Raw genomic sequence first — 18911 nt, forward strand, 5'->3', positions numbered from 1 at the left:
TGTAATTAATATAAACTTCCGTCTCTGATTGAGAAGGGTCATTTTTGCTTATAAACCCCTTCACACATCAAGTACTCCCTAAATCCTGACCTCAATATGCACACATAGTTCAGAATGCTGCTCGTTTTGGGACTCTGTCACAGATAAATCCTTAACATTCAAATGAGCAAACAATTTATTCTTAATGCACAAAAAGAAATATTGTGAGAACAACTTATTTCCAAAGGAGTGGAAATCCCTACTGTTAAGAATTGTTCTTAAACAAATTATACCGAATTAAAATTATTTCTTACGCAAATCCCATTATTAGCTCAATAGTGTTCTTTCTATTTTGGCAATGGATACCTGGGAGAAAAATTGTTTCTGTGATCATTGATTTTCAAGGGTTTTCGGCTTGCCAGGACGAGGGGATCACTGATTTAACATATAAGTTTATGTAAAAAAGTAAACATTGACTTCTTTTTCTAGTGCACTATAAAAATTTTATCTCTTCGAGGCAGTTGTATGTGTCTGTCAATACAGAAGTATTTCAAGAAATTTTAAGAAAAGGTAGGAAAGAAGAGTAGAAAGATCAATATTTTAAGATATTATCTTGCAGTCTTATTTTTTTTTTAAGATTTTATTTATTTATTTGACAGAGAGAGACACAGCGAGAGAGGGAACACTAGCAGGGGGAGTGGGAGAGGGAGAAGCAGGCTCCCCACGGAGCAGGGAGCCCGATGTGGGACTCAATCCCAGAACCCTGGGATCATGACCTGAGCCGAAGGCAGACGCTTCACGACTGAGCCACCCAGGCACCCCTTGCAGTCTTTATTCATAAACAAATGGGAATACATTGGGATGTATTTCACAGTTTGCATTTTAAGAAAGACAGCAACTCTCATGTCATATCTTTTCTTCTGCATTAGCTATGTGATATATGCCAGATTCACATATGTGGCACTGCCATTGAAATAATCCCACACCACATGTGGCCAATCCTGCTTATTTATTTTTTGATTGTATAATTGTCACTCTCAAATACCTGGACCTACAAAAGCACATGGAAAGCAAAAGCCTTTTATATGATTGCTCAGTGCCCAGCCCATGGCCTCAGACAATAAAGTAAAAATTTGTGATCAGTGTACGTTTTTGTCATCATCCAGAAGAATAACACCACCTTAATTCTAAAAAAATATTGATATACATCACTAAATAGTTAATTTTCTTCTAGGAAGTTTGCCTTTTAAAATGAACAGGAATTTTTTTTTTTAGTCCTATAAAATGGAAATATTAGTCAGAAAAATCCTTACTGGGATTTATATCTATTTTGGGTATAGATAAAGAGAAGAAAGGTGATTGGAATTATTGGATGCAAAGAAGATTTAGGAAGAGGAATGAAATAAGTTTAGGACTAAAAAGATAATGACTTACAAAAGAAGTGAAAATGATGTTATTCTTGAAGTAACTAAGAGGATTGCTCACTTCAGATACATACTCTAGAGGCTCTGTGCCTGGAAGTGTCAGGATTATGTTGGAAAGGACTCACACCACTAAAAGCCTTCTGGGTGGGTGTGTGGGGGTGAGGGTAGGAATACAACTAGCTACCCAAAGGATGAAATAATAATGTTAATGTCAAGGAAAATCATTACTTGGATCTTCTTTGGCTGGTCTCCTGCTGGATACTTTAATTGATTGCTGAAAAGAGATTAGGCATGTCCAATTTGCTGTAGGTCACAGTCTTCATTAAAATGAGAACTTATTGTTTACTTTCCTTGAGAATTATGAACTTTTCCACTCAATAATAGTGATGGTCATGATCTTATTTAAAATACATTGAGGGGCGCCTGGGTGGCTCAGTCAGTTAAGCAGCTGCCTTCGGCTCAGGTCATGATCCCAGGGTCCTGGGATCGAGCCCCACATCGGGCTCCCAGCTCCGCGGGAAGCCTGCTTCTCCCTCTCCCACTCCCCCTGCTTGGGTTGGTTCCCTCTCTCGCTGTGTCTCTCTCTGTCAAATAAATAAAATCTTTAAAAAAAAAAAAATACATTGAGATCCATCCTAGAAAGTATAAATGATGTATTTTTTAAAAGAGTAAACAAGCAATTTGGAAAATAACAAAATGTAATAGAACCAGGAACAGTACTAATGGTGCTAGTCTCACATTTTTGTACACTCTTTTATTTAAGCGTTTAAGAAATAAGGTACAAGACACAACTTGTTCTAGGGAATCAGCACTATGCAGCGGGGATGTTAGAGAGCTGCATTTTGTGCCCAGCGACTTTCTGCTTAACCTTTGGCCACTTCTTTTATAACTGTCTTCCTCATCATTGTCATTATGTCATTACCATCATCTCCATCAGCACAACCATGATGTCAAACGTCACCTCTGTAGAAGGTCTTCCCTTACCTAATTCTCTCTCTCTGTCACTAGTGTTTTATCTTCCCGTATTTTTTTACCCTGTTACCCTGCCTTAAGTTTCTTCATGATATATTTAAAGATCAAAAATTGTATTTTCTATTTAGTTGTTCACTATAGCTGCATGAGGACAGGATTTTTTTTTTTTAAGATTTTATTTATTTATCTGAGGGAGACAGAGTGAGTGAGTGAGAGCACAAGCTAGGGGGAGAGGCAGAGGGAGAGGGAGAAGCAGGCTCCCCACTGCATAGGGAGCCTGACATGGGGCTTGATCCCAGGACCCCGGGATTATGACCTTGGGCAGACGCTTAACCAACTGAACCACCCAGGCACCCCAAGGACAGGGTTTCTTTTGTCTGGGTTTCCCAGTGTGTGTTGAGTGTTTAAGGTATAAAAGTAAATTATGTAGTATATTAAATAGTGATAAATGCTTAGGAGAAAACCAAAGTAGAGAGGTAAGGAATGGTGTGAATGGACTGACATTTGGATCAATACTGTAGGTAAGTGAGAGAGAGAATCATGTGAATTTGGTAAGGAAGACGTTCTATTCCAGGCAGACAGAATCTAACATAATGAGTAAAGAAAGAGAATCCTGGAAGGAGGCCAGTGTGGCTGAAACAGAGCTAGGTGGGAAGGGAGTAGTAGGAGATAAGACAGAGACAATGGAAGCCTTTCATTCTGAGTGTGTTGGGAAGCCATTGGAGGACTTTGAGAAGAAGAATGACAGATGCTACATAGCTGTAAAAGGCTGCTGTGTTGAGAACACGTAATGGGACAAGGGCCACAGAAAGGAAACCGGTTTGTTATCTTGTTGGCAATCCAACTTAGAAAAGGAGTTGAGAAAGAAGAGAGAAAAAATGATAGCGAATAGTGGCTCAAAGGAGAGGCGAGTAAGATAAAGACGTCACATAAAAAATAAAAGAGAAGAGGTATTCTTTTGTTGTTTTTACCATAGGGTGAGGGAAACTAGGAAGGGAGAGCAGGCTTCACTAGTTTGTGAAAGAAATGGGTGATGAGCAACTGAAAAGGTGTATGGAATATTCTTTAAATACATTTGACTATGAAGTAAAAGAGAAAGAGGATGACAGCTAGGAAAGCTCTTGAGGTCTTTAGGAAATAGAGGGAATATATTTATCCTTACTATTCTCTGATCATGGAAGTCATACATGTATGTTGAAAAATACAAAGATACAGAAATAGATGATGAACAAAGTGATATTCCCCCAATTTTCAACACCAAGAAAGCAATTATTAAGAGTTAATGTAAATTCCTTCAGTTGTGTTTTATGTATATAATTATTCAGATATGCATAACCATGATGCTCCTTGAAAAAAATTAAAGTGGTAGGGTATGGGTAAAACTGGATGTTCCTACAGTAAACTAGATACCTGAAAAATATGTAACTCAAATATAGGGATAGCCAGTAGGACATGTGGACTGACTTGATTTTCTAGGGGCATCTATGCCTATGTACAAAGTCATCCCTATGTTTTGTCTTTACCTGGCCAATGTTCCCTACCTGGAAATAGTCTGGTGGGTGGGATAAGAGAATAGAAGCTGGCCTTCTTATATGAGTCCGTGGTACCTTTTACTATTTGGAACACTTATGACAGGTATTATGATTGCCTGTTTTATTCTCTGTGTGAGCTTTTTGAGGGCAATGACTATATTTTGCTTAATATTTTATCTACAGAACATAGATCAATGCCTGACACCATGATGTGGACCTCACTTTTGTTTGTTCATTGAATTAATGAATGGGTAGTATACAGTTATAAACATGTATGTATCATAGCAAAGATGTGCACGTGAGTGTGCACGTGTGCATGTGTATGTGATTTTGTGTTTGGTCTTGGTTTATAGTTCCATATTTTATCTAATGGTTCCAATTCATCCAAATAAATTCTACTGTTGGAAGTAAATTGTTGCTTTCTAAGTGAGTCAGTTCAAACTCTCAAAAGTAACTCGAAATTTTAAATGATCACTTCAGCCTTTAATTTTTGCATATGTACTATTAGTTTGATTGAAGCAGTAAATATGGCTTGTGATACATGAATGGCACTAGTATCTGTATGCATACATTCCTTGATTATCAGTAATGGATTAATTTATTAAAAATAGCAGATACTAAATGAAAATATAATTCATTCCTTTCCAAATTCCACTTCAACTGAATTGTAAAATTCAAGTTTTATATGAACAAAAAAGGCCACTGGAAAGGCCAACATAATTAAAATTCAATTAATAGCCTACTTTTCTTTTGAGTCTACAAAAAACCATTCATTATTCTTTGGCAATTGAGTGCATTCCAATTTGTCATGAAATTAGCCACTTACTTTCTTTGTTTTCCCAATTTCAAAATCGAGTGGCAGTCTGATCATATTCATTTCTTTATTGGTTGAACTCAATATACATTTTTCATTCATAGTTTTTGTGAGATTCTCTAATATTTATTTACTAAGGCTTTTGAAGTATGAACACTTATAGGTCAATTCCATCAGAGAAATAATTGGGTTCTTTGACAACATCAGAACACAGTAAATGATTGTAACTCAGCCTTTTGAACAAGCAGACAATTAAGATAAAGTGTCTATTATCGAAAAGGGGTTTGCATTTATTTTTAGACTCCCCTCCCAACAAGAAAAACAAAATCCAAGACTTGGCTTTTAGTTCATTTAGGGTCTTGGAATAGACCTTGGGCATTGATTTGGTTTTACAGTGATTTAGGTTAGAATGACAACATGTAAATTCGTAATTCTTTTTAGGGTAAATCAAGCAATAAAAATGCATTTATAATAAGTAAATGCCTATATTGCTTACTCTGTACTAATTACATATAGTGTTTCATTTAATATTTACAATTAATCTGTGAGAAATATATTATTGTTCCAATTTTTCAGGTAAAGAAGCTAAGGCTCAGAGACATTAAGTAACTTGTCTAAAGTCAGAATAAGATTCTGCTGCCAAGCAATATACATAAGAGTTTTAAATTACATACTTTTCATCCACTTATTGAATGCTCTTTCCATTCAATAGCTTTGTTCTATGCATAGTTGTTCAAATTACCTAAGGCTGGAGAATCCGAAAGAAAACTGAGATCAGATAACACAGTTGCCAACTCAGTGTCTGCTGAATTGTTTTAACACTAAACATTTAACCAATTATGCCTTGCATTTCCTAATTGTAATTTCACAGTTTAATTATACTATCATATTGGCTAACTTTTGGTTATTTTCCTCTAAAATAAACATGCATCTGAGTGAATCTGTAGACTTTGGGTGGAAAACCTCCTTGGGGCCATGGCTGCCTATCAGATAGTCTTAAGAATGGCATGTTTGCTATAGCTAAATTAATCAAAGTCCCTCAGACCACTCATGAATCTAGAAATGCCATCTAATATCTATGACACACAGAGTAGACCAAGATTTCTGAAAACCGGAACCATTTTGTGAGCCTTTTAAATAAGCTAAATTCCTAACGCCCAACCTCAAGGTGTCCAGCAAACCTGTGTTTCCTAGTCTGTGTGGTTCCTCATTCTCCACTATGACTATCTGAAAATTTTGCCACTCTTCCTAAACTTCTGGCCATAGCAATTCCTACTCACTCTCAGCCTCTTACTTCATGGAGAAAATAGGAACATTAGGTGGTATGGCAGGCAGACCATGGTAAGATGGGTCTCAATAATCACCACCTTTTGCTGTTTCCACACTACCGTAATTTGCATTTTGACAGGCTGTACTGCTTTCTTGGCTACCACACTGTAATGAATCAAAATGCCTGTAGTTGGCAGAATTTCTAAACTAGCCCACCCAAATATGCTGTGCTCTAGTCTCCAGAACCTAGGAATATAGGACGATATAATTCTCATGATTATGTTATATAATATGGCACACTTGGCCTCAAAATATGCAAATGATCTGGGTGGGTATAATCTAGTCTTACAAGACCTTAAAAACAGTAAGCTTTCTCTGACTGGTTGCAAAAAGGGAAGTAAGAGAGATCTGAAGCATGAGAAGGATTCATCAAGCCATTGTTGGCTTTGCCGACAGAGGGAAATATGTGATGAGGAATCCAGGCAGCTTCTAAGAACAAAGAGAAGCCTTCAAGTGGTGGCTCACAAAGGAACATGTACCTCAGTCCTACAACCATGAGTAACTGGATTCTTCCAAAAATCTGAATTAGCTTAAAAGTGGGATTTTTCCCAGATCTTCTAGATAACGGCCCAGCATGGCTGATACCTTGACCCTAGCCTGGGAGGCCCTAAGCAAAGAACTCAGTCAAGCCCTTCTGGATTCCGATCTATGGAACTGGGAGAAAATAAATGGGTATTATGTTGGGTTTCTAAATTTGTAGTAATTTGCTATACAAAAAATAAAACTGATGTGTTACCATATTTGAGAGGCCCATGTGGCAAGAAACTGATGGCAGCCTCTGGCCAATAGCCAGCTAGGAACTGAGGCCATTGGTCCATCAGTCCTAGGGGAACTGAATTCTGCCAATGATCACATGTACCTGGAAACAATTCCCTTCCAGTCAAGCATTCAGATGGGAGTCCACCCAAGGCTGACACCTTGATTGCTGACTTCTGAGAAGCCCTAAATCACAAGACCCAGCTAAGCTGTGCCCAAACCCCTGACTAGAGATACTGTCAAATAATTAATGTGTACTGTTTTACTGTTTTAAGCTGCTACGTTTGGGGGTAATTTGTTATAAATCAATAAATAATGAATACAGATGGAAATTCCAATTTCCCTCCACCAAACATATAGCTGATCACCATGAAAATGCAACCTTCTATAGCCTGGCTTGTTCCACACCAAAAGTGTCAATAAGCTTTATGCTGAATCCAGTGGTCACTTGGTATCTTAGAAATTTTTGCTATTGCTGCCCATTCTCTTCTTCTGTCTTCCACTATATCCTGACTGCCTGGTTTTCTTCATAGACTGCTCAGATAACTTTTAAGAGGACTCAAGACCACCTTCCTCCTGTGAGTTTTCGTCATCATGGGAAATTCACATCTCATCCTTGCTCTTGGTGGGAAAGTCACTCTCTATTAGTATTTTAATCTCCCTTTGCTTTGCCTCCAAAGAGGTTGGCCAGGCCCTTCCCCTTAGACCTTTTCAGGCGTTCATCAGGTACCTCCAAATACTAATGGGCATATGCTTATGGTACTTTTACAGCTCCTCTCATTTGGAATAAGTACCCATTTCTACTCAACAGCAGCAAGGGAGTAGAACACAACTCAATGACAACTCTTATCAAAGAAATCTACTGGTGCTTTCAATTTCCTTCTTTGGGGTATTATGGAGATGGATGATCTATCAATGCTGACAAAACGTATCACAGTCTCTTAGCATGACTGAAAAGCCATATTAAGTCCTATGATTTTTCTCAGCCCCGGGACCTCTGCTAAAATCAAGCTATGGAAAAAGCATCACTTAACATCCTGCATTTTTAAGGATGCATTTTTGTCCTATAAAGATGAAGTAGATAATATAATCCATTCAGATTTTAACTTTGGATAAATTTCTTGGCATTAGAGAGTTCCAGCATGTGGTAGGACCTGTAAATATAACAGGAACTTTGCATTAAACATATTTTACAGTTCTGCAACCAATAATATTAGAATATGTAAAATATTTCTTGATTTTCAGTAATGTCAAGACACTATGCACAAAAATAGTACATTAACATTATCATTATAATATGCTTACAAGAAATTCACTACATGTGAATATTGTAGTTGATTCCCTAATATTCATTCCACCCAGGTGACTGGCCTAAGCAAATCGTGGCATACCCATTCCTCTTGCCAGTGAATGGTTCAAGAATGGGTATATGGCCAATGAGACATGAGGGGAGGTCTGCAGGGACTGCCAGGAAACATTTTCCTGGCTCCGAGGAGAGACTGCAAAAAAAAAGGATGGTCTTTTCTTCTCTAGATAATGAGTCAGAATGAGAAGACTAGATTTGCCACAGCTATATTGCTATTTGCCTAAAGATGGAACCAAAGCTGGCATGCTTGAGAAGAGATGGAAAGAAGCTGGATCCATGAAGACATCACCATTGGATTCCAAGTTTTTATTACTCACAGCAAAAACTATTCTAGTAATAATATGTTTTGAGCACCAATGATATATTGAGGTCAAAAAGGACTGTTTAATTTAGTTAAATTTATGCAGGCATGCCTAGGAAGAAAATCAGAGGAGTATACGAGCAAATTTGGAATGAAGAACAGGGACTACTTTTAGATTAGGTTTTATGAAAAGACTAATCTGGTACCGAAATCAAGGGATTGGTCGAGCCATGAGAGAGAATCAAAAAAATACAAATGGAGTCAGAACTTGGACATGGGAGTTACTTTTTTGCACCCCAAAGGATGACCTCAAACTACACCAAAATCCTTACCAAGACAGATGTGAAAGCCTCAAGGCCAATACAAAAAAGTTGTTGATCCATGAAAGGCCTGGTATGTTCTGCCCTCTTATATGAAGAACAAAGGCCATTGTCCATCTTCTCGATTGTTAAGTAACTTAAAAGATAAGAGAAGTTAATAATCAGAGGGTTTTTTTTGGGGGGGGGTGGAGAGTAATCCTCTGGGTTAGAATAAAATTGAAACATCAAGAAGATCCAGCCACACTGAGAATTATAGGACATTCTGTTAGTTAACCATTAAGCCATTTTACATGGTGGTGGTTTCATTTCAATATATTCAATGAGGGTAAAAATGATAAAGTGTACAAACCAGATTTTATCACTTAAATATCAATTCATCCTCATTGTTGCTATTAAATTGTGAGTCTCACCTGCACCAAAGCATAACTGCATATATAATTACTGATGTGATGTTGGGTGTACATGATCTTGTACATTACAGAAAATTTTCTCATCACTCCGATCCTTTCCTCCAAAACCAGAGCTAGAGGAAGAGAGTCTACTGCATGTGTCAAGAATAGACTAAATCTCACAAATCTAGAAGTAGCAATTTAAAATCAGACCAACCATGGCTCAACACTCAGGATGGACATTTTTCTAGGTCTGTGATCTTTGATATGTGATTTAATCCCACAAATCTGTTTTCTCCTCAGGGAAATGGAGTTAATAATATCTTCCTAAGAGGTTTGTTGTAAAGCCTAAAGTCGGGAATGTATGGAAATTGTTTATTAGGCAGCTATAATGTAACAGAGACCAAACAATGTCAATTTTCTTCCCACTTTTCCTAATAAGGACTTACATTGGAGAGGGGAAAATCACTGAAGGAGTGAGAGAATTTTTTTGGCCGAAGAAAATATGTTTTTCGCTAGGGGGGTACTCACATTTAAATACAGTACTGATAAATCTATGGATCAATCCCCCTAATAGATGTTTATCACAACAGGGCCACAGTAAGTCAGAATATTTTTGCTTGGATGAGAATTCTAGGTTACAGATATTAAAACATAGCACTATTTTTAGCTAAGAGTGTACTTAAGTATGTGAAAAATAATTGCCTGGATCGTGTTTTTGAATTCTTAGAATAAAGGAAGAGAGATTTTGTTTAAATGTCAGTATTTGTTTAAATGCCTGCGAGTCCCTCTTATTTTTAGCTCCTAGTAGCTGACAGTCCTAGCTCTGGGGGTGACTAGAAGAGTGTGTTCCAGTATTTACCAACAGAACTAAATAAACAAAGTAAGTGTCTGATAGAAAACTGAATTCATAGAAGTCAAGCCACTGAAATCTGGTGTGTGAGAGAAGTGAAATGGCTCAGAGGAAGATGCAAAGGCCATGTAACTCTCCCTTCAATTGGATTCTATGCAAACATTGTCAAAGGGAGCTAGGAGGCCCGTCTCCTGGATACACAAGGACAACAGGATGCTGACCTCCTGAAGGGCTCTTCAGCAAAAGCCTAGACACAGGAGGGGTGTGGACGGATTAGAAGCCAAGGGATGATGGAGGAGGAGGAGGAGGAGGAGGAGGAGGAAGAGGAGGAGGAGAAGGGGCAAGTTCCACCAGGGCTCCGTGGGGCTCTTCTTAATGACCCTTTTGGGATGAGGGGCAGCCCACTCACACAGCTCTTAAGCAAGATCCTGAGGGGCATGGGGAGGCAGAAAGACATCTGCACCTGGCTCAAACCTGTGCTGTTTTCTAAATGAGTAAATAGATAATGTCTTCCATATACTTAGAATGTTTTCTTTGAATCTCACTTTGGTTAGCCTCAATTTTAACAGGAGCTAAAAGTCTTCAAATTCACTATTTTCTCCGGTGAGTACCAGGTTCTGCTATTTTACCTTGTGGACCAATGAGAGATTCTTATGTTTTGGTGGTTTAGGTAAACAGGTCACAAAACACCTCAATGGTGTCTTTTTGAAAACTTTTGAGACCTGTCCCTTACTAGAATTTATTGTCCCTTTTTCTCTTCTCCCACTGCAGTTTGTATATGTGTTTAAATATTCCTAAGAGTCTTCTAAAGTTATTTGTTTTCAAGTCTCTGCTCCATTCAAGTGTTAATTCTCTGAGAGTCCAAACTTGCTAGTCATATTTAAACTCTCAGCTCCTAACAAGTGACGGATACATGGTAAATCCTAAATACTTTCGTTGACTGAGTAAATAAATGCTGACATTCCTTTACAACAATTGCAAAGATGGCAAGCCAGGGATAACTGCAAGGGAATTTTACCTAATTTACATATACATATAAAATTGGCTATATCCTTAGTTTGTTTCTGTTCAATAAATCTTTATTGAATATGTACAGGTACCAGCTGAAGTTCTGGGTAGAGGGAGTACTAAAATAATTATGACATTATTCCTACTTGAAAGTGTTAGAAACAAATTATTTATTTTATTTTAAAATATTTTATTTATTTATTTGAGAGAGAGAAAGAGAGCACAAGCAGGGGGAGGGGAAGAGGCAGAGGGAGAGGGAGAAGCAGACTCCCCGCTGAGCAGGGAGCCCAGTGTAGGGCTCAATCCCAGGACCCTGCAATCACCACCTGAGCTGAAGTCAGATGCTTGACTGACTGAGCCACCCAGGCACCCCCAAAACAAATTATTATTTTAAAATCTGTTCTAGAGAAAAAAAATACCTTGACATCTCTGTAGCTTATTTGTATGTTGGATGGCAATTAATCCATTTGTGATACCATTTAAACTGGTTTTCTTATTCTAACAAGAAACCCAAATCAATATTGCCAATAAAACATTAAAAAAGCTGATATTTTGTTTTAATTGCTCATTTCTATATACTATATAGTTCCATGAAACTATGAACTTTGTATTATGGGTTATGTAACTAGCCTATTGTAGTTTAGTAATTGTTCATCTGTTTGTCCTGTGAGATTTTCGACGCTAAAGCATGTTTTTCAAAACTCCTTTGGTTTTTTTTGAACCATTGCCGCCCCCAAGTGGAGAATATGGTATTTCATTAAATAAAAGAAAAACTATTCCCCCAAGTAACTAATATTGCAATTATAATCAAATGTTTATAATCACAAATCACCAAAATCACCAGGAGAGGAGGGCAGTATGCCTTCTCAGCAAACACACATACTGAATTATGATAAAAACTAATTAAAAAACTAAGTCCTTTAAAACTAACTATTCCAACAAATCTTTATTGATACACACAGATATTATAATTGTTTGATGTATCATGCTTGTGTTGCTGTTCTTATAGTTGTATAGTATATTTCTTTCATATTCTTCCAAATGTCTTACAGTTAGATGATTATTCTTATCTGGTAATTCTATATGATTAGTTTTACTCTATCTATTTCCAATTTTTCTTCTGTTTTTCAAGGCTCTCTAGGGAAGAACCACAGAGGTTCATGCAGGTCCTGCTGCTGAGCAGGGGATATCTCCTCTAATATCGTGTTAATCTTTCCTTTATGATTTTCCAGAATTTGAATCCAAGGTTCAACCATTGTTACAGTTCTTAAAACTCTATTTAGATAAATAAATGCTTGGGTGCACATGCAATTTAGGTAAATCTTTTTTTGTGCTGCTTAAGCTTGAACTAGTTGAAGTGCTATAGAAATTTGAGCTTGATTTTAAAAAGATTAGACAAATAAATGTTCCCAAATGCATATGATTTCTATACACAATCACCTATTACATGGCACCCGACAGGGTCAACATTTACAAATGAGCACAAATAATGTTTATCTAATCATTGCATGCTCTAGAGTGTGTTGACCAGCATAATTAGAAACCCACCTTTGGGTTTTACAGTTTTTGCAATAATCCCTTGTCAGAGGGACAATCTCAATATCCCTTCTACGAATTCTTCAAAACACTTCTCAGTTTAGATGGTTCCTTCCAGCAGATCACATGTCAAATTCTACTTTCAAATCCCTGCCTCCTTTGTGGATGATGTGAGAGAAAACCTCTCCCTTGATTGGACCAGAGGAAGTAGTTTACTAAACAGCCTCTATCATCATTCCTTTCAGGGTGAGTTTACTTGTCTTGTTTTGAAAGAATAACTTGAAAAAAAGTGCCTTTTGGGGAACTTTAGGAACTCTGTTAAAATCTGTCTCTTATAAACCACTTTCCTTGTGATTTCAGAATTGTTTTTCATAAGGTGACGTCTGATCATTTTCCTATTCATATTAAAATCGTTAGTGATGAAACTTTTAGTGTTGCCCTAGAGAGACTTCAGGCTGAAATTTAAAATGTGGAAGTAGACATTTTATCTCAATTACTGAACATTGGACTCCTGTAAATTAACCAGATAAGTTTAAATATTCTGGCATTGTTCTTAGCATGACTTCACTACAATTGTTAATAATTGTATTATTTTCTTTATGCTGGCTCTCTATGTAAGTTTTTCTGTGATTTTCATATCTTTCTTTAATCAATAGGCTCCTGCTCACAAATGTTTTTGTTCTTTGATCTCTAATTTGTTACAGTACTAGCAAAAGGCTCTCTTGACATTAATCAGACATTTCATGATGATAAAAGTTACGTTTCACATTCAATTCTTCAACCTAATAAATCTTTCAAATTTCTTTGTAATGCATTTTCTCTCTAAACTGTAAAAACAGAAAACACCCACCTGCTTAAGCTGATGGTTCCACGGAGTCAAATTTAGGGAGGGGCGCAGGCTTCCATTGGTACCCACACCCACATAATGAAGCTTAGACTGAAGCTAGGACATATGACAGGTTTACCTTGGAGAATTTGGAAATTGCTTATTACATAGAATGCTAATTCAAGATTAATGGAAGTAGTCAAGGAAATTAAAAAAGAGGAAAGAGATAAGTTTGTCTCATAAACTGTTAGAAAACAGAACAACCTGCTTTATATTGTTCTCCAGGAGAGTCATGTGGATGAGCCCACACGCTGGCAAGTAAACTCTATCCCTCCAAATGAGATCAGAACATTAGTGTAAAAATACAAGTATCTGGGTAACTGGGGCAAACCAGGAGAGGAGGGCAGTATGCCTTCTCAGCAAACACACAAACAAACCCCACAAAAACCTTCAGGCACAGAACAAGGAGAACTATTCAAAATAGTATAAATCTTGGCAGGCAAGTCAAATCCGTACCAGTGTTTGATTGATTGCATTTTCTAAGGCATTGACAAGTCTAATTCTTATGTATTACTTAAGTAAAGAGCAATTACTGCCATCAAAAGCATTATTGAGCACTTACTATACTCCAGCAGATGCTAAAGATGTAAAGAGGGCTGAGATCAGTGTCTACTACCTCAAGAAAATAGCTATAAAGAGAGTGATGCCAAAGCAGAGTGGCAAAGGCAGAACAAAAATAACGTTTAGTTTGACGTACAACTTTGTGGGGCTTCTTTCTCCCCCTTTTAAATTCTGACTTACAATCAACAAAACTAAATAAAATACAAGGCAATTGCAAGAGATACAGTTATAATTTATTCTCTTATATTTTAATTAGCATAAAGAAGAAAAGACATATTTTTGACTCTTCTTAAGTACAGGAAATAAGAAGAAACACAACATTGATTCTTGTATCTCAGGTGTTAATTTCTCAATATTCTACAACTGGAATGCCTTTAGAGTAAACAGCATCAAAAATGTTTTGGAATTCAAACTGTATGTGATGTCTAGAAATCTCCAAGTGGGAAAAAAAGAACTTGATTTAAAGAATTCAAATGTGAGAGACAAATATATTCTTTTTTTTTTTTTTTTAGATAGAAAGAGCAAGTGAGCAAGTGAGATGGAGTGGGGTGGGGGTAAAGGGAGAGGGAGAGAGAGAATCCCAAGCAGACTCTGAGCTGAGCATGGAGCTGGACATGGGGCTCGATCTCAGGACCCTGAGATCATGACCGGAGCTAAAACTAAGAGTTGGACGCTCAACCGACTGAGCCACCCAGGTGCCCCGGTAAGCAAGAGAGACAAAAATATTCTTAATTAAAACCAACTCATCAAGCAAAATTAACTCATTGTTAGAAAACACAGCTCAGAGATGTGCTGACACACACTGTGATCTCAATGGGAAGGTATAAATGAGGGCGCCCTTGGTGAGGACAGGCTCTGAACTGAGCCGTAGTCTCTATCAAATGCATGACAGAAGGTACTTTTTTGCAAATTGCTATTGAAATGCTATTCAGCCTAACTTAGTTGTGTTGACCTATGTTTACACATTTGAATGAAAGTAGTGAGCCAAGATTGATGGGATCCTTGAGGTAAGTGTCTAATAGTAGCGCCACCAGAATCAAACCATCCATAATCATTCTCCTGAGGAAAAATTTGACCAATGGCACCTATGAGATAGTCTGTTGACATGGATAGTGTTTATCTATGTGCCATTTATAGAAAACATAGATAACGTCTGTGTAGTAGCCAGGGTTTTCCAGAGAAACAGAAACAATAGGATGTGTTTGTTTGTTCGTGTATGTATGTGTTATAAGAAATTGCTTCACAGGATGATTATGGATCTGTGCTCAACAAGCTGGAGACCCAGGAGAGTCTACAGTGTAGTTCTAGTCTGAAGGCTGGCAAGTTTGAGACCCAGGAAGAGCCAAGGTTAAATTCAAGTCCAAAGGCAGGAATACACTGATGCCCTGGCTTGAAGGCGGTCAGGCAGGAAGAATTCCCTCTTATTTGGGGGAGGGTCAGCCTTTTTGTCCTATTCAGGCCTTCCACTGATTGAATAGGCCCACTCACATTAGGGAGGGCAATCTGCTTTACTCAGTCTACCAACTTAAATGTTAATCTCATCCAAAAACAGCCTCACAGAAACAGCCAGAATAATGTTTGACCAACTGTCTGGACACCCTGTGGCTCAGTCAAATTGACACAGAAAATTAACCATCATACTCTGTATTGCTTAAAACATATAATGCTGAAAATGTATGTTAAACCTAAAATTGCAGAAATAAAAATATGAAATACAATAACAAAAATATACAAACCAACACATTGATTTAATATTTACAGAGATTCACTATGCGCTGAGTCCTCACTGTTCTTGGCACAGGAAATAAGACAGTGAACAAAGACAAGTTTCCTAGCCCCTTGGAGTTTACACTCAGTGAAAGAAAGACAGTAAAAAATAGGATTATATATACAGAATATCATTTCAAGGAGAGATAAGGTCTGGGAAGAAAAGTAAAGCAGGCCCAGTGGCTGGAGAGGGACCATGTAGGTCAGCAACCTGGGACAGGGTGGATAGGGAGTCTCTGAAAAGTTAAGCATCTGAGCAAAGACTGCAATGATGTGAAGGAGTGAGGCAGGTGAAGATATGAGGGAAGAGCATTCAGGCAGAGGGAGCAGCACATGGATGGATCCTGAGATGGGGACAGACTTAGCACGCTTGAAGACCGCAAGAAGGCCAGTGTGGCTGCAGCAAGGACGCAGAGTGAGATGAGGAGGTAGGCAGCGGCCAACTCAGGGAGCTACACACTAGCATTTATCAATTAATACACATCCCTGCAGCAACACTTTTACCTTCAATTTCCTTGTTTATGTGTTCAGTACATGGGAAGCATATTAAAAACCATAGCACAAAAAAGGAACAAAGGAATGAACACATATTTGAAAGGGTCCATTAACGTGTTGATATGCAACATGCTTTTATGAGGATACCGGTTTCCAGTTAAATAAGTAAGTAATTATCTTGACAATAAATAGTTCTCAGCACAGGCCGATTTTACTTTGTAGCTAAATATTTAAGTACAGAATTTGGTATGTTTCATATTACTACGGTTTCTGGGTTATAGATTGTTTTGCATTATTTCTCACTGGAAGTATCTGTCAGCACTGTGATAGTTTCCAGATGTTAACAAATTTTGGTTGTATGCATAGTCTTCAGTAGAACACATGCAAGTAAAATACAATATTTTTGTGTATTTCCAAAATACTGAGAGATAAAGAAAGGACTTTCAGAGAAGTGTTTAAGCTTGCTGTTCCCCAAAGTGCATCCATCAAGTATGAATGTATATTAGTCTTGTTCAAGTCAGGAAGACACAAACCATTGAGGTATTTAAAATAGAAGTGATATAATATAGTGAATAATTTACAAAGTACTCAGGAGGCTTGAGAAGCACAAAGGAGAAGGAGGGGATGCTAGAGGGGTTATAAAAGGGGAGAGGTGATAGTAAGAGATCAGAAGGCCACTAACACTCTGGAGCTGGACCCGTGTGTTGAGCCTGTTGCTGTGCTGTGGGTTACTTGGCAGCTGCCAGTACTAGAAAGGCTGAAAAGCTGGTTTTTTCTGCCAGGGTTGGAATCATAAGTTTTCACGAAGGTAGCAGTTGGAACCCGTCAGGGAGGTGGTGCACTCCCTGGGATGCGGGAGTCACAGCAGCCTGCTTCTTCCTGCCCTATACCCATCACTAGTAACTGTCAGTACTGTCAGAACGAGCACCATGAAGTTTTTATCTTCTGATCTCCTCCCATGTCTCCCATGGGCAGAACCAAACAGGAAGCCAGCTAGCAAAGGCATCTGGGAAATGCAGTTTTCAGATTCTGTAACCCAGCAGTACAGAGCAAAGAATAGAAACGTGGGGGCTGAGACACATCAGAAAAATAACCAGCCCTTTTGGCTATTCAGTATTCAAATACAACCTTCTATATACATTTAAGCTTCCATACAACAGTGACAACCACTTTTTTAAAAATTAATTTCAGAGGTAGAATTTAGTGATTCATCAGTTGCATATAACACCCAGTGCTCATTACATCAAGTGCCCTCCTTAATGCCCATCACCCAGTTATCCCTTCCCCCACCCACCTCCCCTCAGCAGCCCTCAGTTTGTTTCCTAGAGTCCAGTGACAACCATTTTATACTTCCACCTAATACAATGCAACTATTCTTTGAAGATGAATACTTTTCCTCAATAGTACCTCAACGGTACAAATGAAGATGATCTTACCCTCTCCTAGAAAAAGTTGAGATACAAAAATCCATCAATCATTTTATCTATCTCTGGATGATGATAATTTCCTTTTTTAGTTCAGTCACCATCTCACTTGATTATTCTGTACCTGAGAGTCTAAATTATAAACAACTCATAAAATAAAATTATTTAGGAAAAAAGGAGGAGGCTTAGCTAATATTTATAAATGTGAAATAACAAGTGTATAATTTACCGATTTCTGCATAACAAATTGCCTCAAAATGTAAGAGCTTAAAACAACAAATATTTATTACCTCAGTTAAATCAGTTTCTGAGAATCAAGAAACCAGAAGTGTCTTACCTGGATGGTTCTGGCTCAGGGGCCTATCATGATCTGTAGTCAAGATGTTGGCTAAGGCTATATTCATCTGAAGGCTCGATTATAACTGGAGGGCTCAACGCTAAGCTTGCACACATGGTTGTTGGCTGGAGCCCTTAGTTCCTTGCCATGTAGTTTTCTCCATGGGACTGTTCATGATGACATGGTGGCTGGCTTCTGCCAGAGCAAGTGATTGGAAAAAGACAGAGAGACCAAGACATAAGTTTCAGTGCCTTTTTATCACCTAGTCTTATAATTGGCATACCATAATTTCTGCTATACCCTACTGGACACACAGATCAACCCTGCTTTAATGTGTGAGGAGATTACACAAGGGTGGGGATACCAGGAGGCAGGAATCATTAGGGGCCATCTTGGAAGCTGGCCACCATGAAAAGCATGGAAAAAAAATATACATAGCTGCTCCAATCATTTCTGTAACAAGTCATAAGGCTTTAGTTCATGTTTATAACTTCTGTTTTCCACTATTTTTTGTGTTCTCTTTGCATCCTGTGAACACTTCAGCTGATTAGGATATTTTATCAAAATACCCCAAACTTTCATTCCTAAAGGATCTAAGTTCTCAGTGATTCTACCTTAATTGAGTTGTTATTGTCTTCTCTTAATTTTCCTAACTGACATGGAAATACCAGGGGGTATCCCATAGAATCCTGTAGGCTACAGGCCTACTCCTCCCTTTCCATGCCTATGTGTAGCAGTAAGTAACCAAATTCCATCTTGCTAGTTGGGATCAACAGCATTGGCCAGTAATTCATTCTACAGAACAATTAGATTCAAATAACCAAGTGGGAGGCCCAGTTTCCAACTGGAAAACAATTGTTGT

The 18911-nt window shown here is 38.0% G+C and overlaps 1 long non-coding RNA gene across 1 annotated transcript in view; it reads right to left on the bottom strand.

The window, feature by feature from the left end:
• LOC144381731 (uncharacterized) overlaps window positions 1–18228 on the bottom strand; it is an 81274-nt gene extending 63046 nt beyond the window's left edge. The window contains exon 1 of the long non-coding RNA XR_013447511.1: window positions 18050–18228. This is a non-coding gene — a long non-coding RNA (uncharacterized LOC144381731). The remainder of the gene's footprint in view (window positions 1–18049) is intronic.
• Window positions 18229–18911: the final 683 nt, after the last annotated feature.

Source organism: Halichoerus grypus, chromosome 5, assembly GCF_964656455.1.
Source record: "Halichoerus grypus chromosome 5, mHalGry1.hap1.1, whole genome shotgun sequence".
NCBI lineage: Eukaryota > Metazoa > Chordata > Mammalia > Carnivora > Phocidae > Halichoerus > Halichoerus grypus.